Here is a 5,551-nt window from a genome sequence, read left to right on the forward strand (position 1 = left end):
ATCTCGGCTCACTGAAACCTCCGCCTACTGGGTTCAGGCAATTCTCCTGCCTCAGCCTCCCGAGTAGCTGGGACTACAGGGGCACACCACCATGCCCAGCTAATTTTTTGTATTTTTAGTAGAGATGGGGTTTCACCATGTTGACCAGGATGGTCTCTATCTATTGACCTCGTGATCCACCCACCTCGGCCTCCCAAAGTGCTGGGATTATAGGCATGAGCCACCGCGCCCCGCTGATGTTTTTTAAAGATTATCATTTTTACTGAAATATTGTAAATGTCACGGAGCTTTTCATTATTTCAACTATTATATTCCAGGCCATCAGTTTTCCATGTGATTATTTGTATCCTAGGTATGACTTTCTTGGCTTTCTGTGGATGCTTATCACTATTGTGTTTCTGGGAGTTTCTACAGTTGGACTTTTCCTCCAAAAAATTAGCTTGTGTGAGAGTATACTAACTTCCCGTAGAGGTATACTTGTAATCACATATAAGAAGACATTATTTCAAACAATTCATGGTTCTGGACTTTATTACAAATATTGGGTTTTACCAAAAACATCAGGGAAATGATTTATTTGCATAAGAATTACAAAAATATCTGCCATTTACATTATGAAAATTAAATAGGTTGGTGTTTGTTTAATAGAATGTCAACAGAGCTTTGGGTCAAAAATAAGTTTGTTTCTATTTTAACCTTTGTGCTCTTTATCAGAAATGGAGTATGAAGTTTTGGCACTTAAATGGGAAATTCTGTCTAAACTTTCCTGCTTTATAATTCTATTGTATGGCTGGAAGGCAAGCTTTCACTTTCCTCTCTAAAGGTTCACTGCAGAAATGAACCAATAACAGACAGCTTAACAGGAGAAGAAAAACATAGAACAGGCATAAACATGGGAGCCAGCAGAAAAATGAGACTGCAAGAAGGATCAGATGGTTGATGCTTAAAGAGTGCTGTCTTTTCAGGAGAGAGAGATAGATGGAGATGGAGGCAACTTAGAGGCGGAGTCACTGATTTTTAGGGGAAATGAAAGAGTCCAAGGAACAAACAGTTGGCCTGAGACAAAGTTCCTCTGAGATCATAGGGAAGAGGTGACGAACTGCAGGAAGGTGAAGGGCAGAGCTGCACTCCCTCTTATGATGCAGAGAAAGCCCCAGAGAATCTGTTGGAACCACCCTTCAGAGAATCAATGAAGAGTGTGTCTGGGCAGGGTAATTTTGAATGACGTCACTCAAAGTGCATGTTCCTGGTTGCAGGTGGAGAGGGATCAGTATGTCCAAAGTCTGTACTTGATAGGAATTTGGCTGCTAAGTTGTGTCATCACTTGGGCCTTTTTGTCCATTGGGTAAATTGAGCTGTACATTTTCGCTTGCCATTGATGACAGTAAAAATGTGGTTGTCCGGGTGCTGACCCTCCTTCTGAACAATGATCCAAGAAAAAAAGCACTAATCCCACAGTGTCATTTTATATTCAAGGGAAGAGGAAGTATATTTTATTTTTAAGACCTAGATATTTACCTGCCATTTGGGACTGTCTTTCAAGATATGTAGAAAACAGAAAATAGATGATTTATGAAGATATCTGTGCACATTTAACAGTCTTTCTCTTTTTTTTTTTTTTTTTTTTGAAATGGAGTCTCACTCTCTGGCAAGTGGAATGAGGAAAAAGAGAGCGGTGAGGGGGCAACAGGAGGTGAGCAGGAGGGAGAGAAGATTTGCAAAAACACAGTTGGAAGAAAAGAAAGACAGGGAAAGAAGACGGTGGTTAAAACGATTTTGGGTAGATGGATGTGGGGGGGAAGAGGGTGGCAAGTGGGAGTGGGGAAGGAGGGTTGGGAAAAACGATGGGGAAAATAGTTTGGGGTATCTGGAGGACAAAAAGGGTGGCAAGCAGGAGAGAAGGGTTTGTGAAAAGAGGATGGGTAGATGTTTTTGGGCAGATTGAGAAGGGAAAGAGGGTGGCAGGCAGGGTGGGAAAGATGATGGGGAAAACAGTTTTGAGTATATGAGGGGGGAAAAGAGGCGGTGGGCAGCAGGAGTGGGGAGAAGGCTTTGAGAAAAGATGGGGGAAATGTTTTTATGTAGTTGAAGGCGCAAAGAGGGTGATGAGAGCTGGAGGGGGAGAAAGAACGTGGCCAAGGAAAGGGAGAAAAGACAGTGGGGAAAAACAGCGAAGAAAAGTTTTTGGGTCGATGAATGGTGAAAATAGCAGCGAGCGGGAGCATAGAGAAGGCTTTTCGAAATGGCAATGGGGAAAAATGGTGAACTGGAGTAGATGGAGGAAGAGAAAGGGTGGTGAGAGGGAGCAGGCCAAAGGCGGTCGGGAAAAGAAGCTGGGAAAATAACAGTGGGGAACAAAGGTTTTGGGTAAATCTTTTTCTGATTTTTAAATCAGATTATTCGTATTTTTGTTTTTGAGTAGTTTGAGTTCATTCTATGTTTTGTGTGTTAACTCCTTGCCTCATGCATAGTTTGCAATGCTTTCTTCCATTTTCTGGATCGTTTCTTCAGGCTGCTGATTTCTTCCCCTGCTTTGCAGAAGTCTTTACATGCAGTGTAATTGCACTTTGTCTATTTTGGCTTTTGTTGCTTCTGCTTTTGATGTCTATTTGAAAATCCCTTGTCCTAACCAATTTCATGAAGCATTTATCCTATTTTTTCTTCTCTGGTAGTTTTGTAGTTTCAGGTCCTACATTTAAATCTTTATTTTGAGTAGATTTTTGTATATGATAAGATAACGGTCTAGATTTATTCTTGTACATGTGGGTGTTGTGTTTTCCTAGCACAGTTTATTGAAGAGACTGTCCTTCCTGAAGGTGTCTTGGTGCCTTTGTTAAAAATTAGTAGACAGTAAATGCGTGAATTTATTTCTGAGTTCTCTATTCTGTTTCATTTGTCTATGTCTGTCTGTCATTCATATATCTCTATCTATCTCTATCTCTCCCTGGCCCATTTTTTTGTGCCAGTTCCCTGCTGTTTTGGTTACCATACGTTTGTAGTATATTTTGAAATAAGTTAGTGTGAGGCTTCGAGTATTTTTCTTTTCAAGCAAGATTCTTTTGTCTGAGGTATTTTGCATGTCTATGTAAATTTTAGGATTTTTTTTTTCTATTTCTATGAAGAATGTCTTTTGTAATTTAACAGGATTTTGCTCATTCTGTAGATTCCACTGGGTGATACAGATATTTTAACAATATTCTTCTAGTGCTTGGACATGGGATATCTTTCCATTTACACATGTCTGCTTTAATACCTTTTATCTATGTTTTATAGTTTTCATTGTGGGATCTTTCACATTTTTGGTTAAGTTCATCTCTGGGTATCATTTTTTGGTGGAGGTAGTAGCTGCTGTAATGAAGTAGTGTTCTTGATTTCTTTCTTAGGCGTTTCACTATTTGCGCATCGGTGTGCTACTCATTTTTGTATATGATATTGTGTCTTTCAACTTTAGTAAATTTATTTATTATTTCTAGTAGGATTTTTTTTGGTAGAATCTTTAGGGTTTTCTCTCTATATGTTCGTGATCATTTCACCTGCAAACAGAGACAATTCAACTTCCTTTTTTCCAACCTGGGTGCCTTTTATTGCATTCTCCTTTCTAATTGCTCTTCCAGGACTATGATGAATAGAAGTGGTAAAAGTAGCCAAACTTGTTCCAGATCTTTGAGGAAGAGCTTTTTAACTTTTCCCCATTGTTTATGATGTTAGCTGTGTTTTTGTCATATATGGCCCTAACAATGGAGTTGGTTCTAGTTATGAGTTTGGCATAGAGGCTGATTGCTGTGTTAACAAAAATTCCTATCCCTAGTTTGTTGGGTGTTTTTATAATGAAATGGTGTTGGCTTTGTGAAAAGTACTTCCTGCATCTATGGAGATGAGTACCTGGGTTTCTTATTCTGCTTATTTCATGTTTATTTGCAGGGATGGCTATAGTATGCAAAATCAGCTTGATTTTCTGAGAAAAGGGTGTAGTGATCATGGCCTGTAATCCTTCAAATATGTCTTAGTGTCAGATTATGATCATTTTGCTGAGCATTATTAATTATATAATCATGCTAGACATTCATCTATGCCTTTCTGTTCTTGTGATTTCATTTCCTAGTGTAATTTAGTATTCATTTGGGGATGGGACTGCCCATAGGTTGGTTTTGTATTTAGAGTATTAAGGGTTAGAAGTTTGGAGGATAAAATTGAGCAGAAATGGGACATACCTGAGGGATTGTGGGAAGAGTGGTGTGAGGTCAGGGTCAGTCAGGGTTTAGGGTTAGCAAGAGAGTGCCTGTAGCTTTCACCAGTGAACTTTATCAGTCCTTTTAATCTTGCAAACCAGGCAGGCAAAGATACTTCAGTGTTTTAATTGGCACTTCCTTGAGTTCCTTGCTGAGGCTCAAACTCAGCAGTAGTACCTGGGAAGAAATTAGGACACAGAAGTGAGAAGGTTGGAGTCCAACATTGCAACAGTGCATCAGCCAGTGGCTGAGCTGCAGAGGTTCCCATCTTATTTCAAATTTTGATGAAAAATAACACATTTTATACTTTTATCTCACAAAGAAGCTAGACGTTTACAAATTGATATGGCTAATTTTATATATTTTGGGGTTAGAGACTATAATCTTCTAGCTTTCCCTAATACTTCCCTCATATTTTGCCAGCTCGCCCTCCCCTGAGTAAATCCCAATGCATGGTGAAAACCACATTTGGAATATTTTAGCTGCTGGCTGTGTGGGAAATCACTTGCCATCCCCAACTTTCAACTATAAAAAGACAAGTATTTATACTGAAGAACACAGAATTTTGTGACTATGATAAAAGATAATATGAGAGACTCCTGGCAAAATTTGATGCATGGAAGTGTGCATACATAGATTGCAGACTAATATATGTACATGTTAATGGAAGTGCCAGTCACATTTTGGATCTTGTAATCAGGAGGTCCTCATCACACCCTGTGAACATGAAAACTGAGTTCCAATTCAGCTACTGCTGACAAAGCGTGGGTCATGTGCTTGGTCACAGCCTCTGCTAGCCTCATATTCTTTGTTTTTTATTTTTATTTTTGAGACGGAATCTCGCTCTGTTGCCCAGGCTGGAGTGCAGTAGTGCGATCTCAGCTCCCTGCAACTTCCGCCTCCCGGGTGTTGAAAATGCATGCCTTGAATGAAGAGACACCCCAAACAGGCTTTGTGTGGGCAACCTGGCTGTTTATTCACCTGGGAACAGGTTGGCCAAGGCCGAAAAGGGCGTTAGCAAAGGGCAATGGGATAGGAGTTGGTTTTATAGGTTTGGGGTGGGCAGTGGAAAGTTACAGAGAGTAAGATCAGTCACAGTGGTGGGAGTAGGGGCAAGGAGTATACATTACCATAAGTTTAGTTACAGTGGTGGCTGGGAGTGAGGCAGAAGAGCAGTTAAGATGACAGGATGGGTGAGAGGTATTCACATTATCTAAGAACAGTTAAGATGGCAGGGTTGGGTGAGGGGCTTCTCCGGGGAAGCTCCGCTGGGTAATCAGGGAAAATGGTGAATGCAGGTGGGGCGGGGGGTGGGAGACAAT

The sequence above is a fragment of the Cebus imitator genome, unplaced genomic scaffold (assembly GCF_001604975.1).
Source record: "Cebus imitator isolate Cc_AM_T3 unplaced genomic scaffold, Cebus_imitator-1.0 Scaffold439, whole genome shotgun sequence".
Taxonomy (NCBI): Eukaryota; Metazoa; Chordata; class Mammalia; order Primates; family Cebidae; genus Cebus; species Cebus imitator.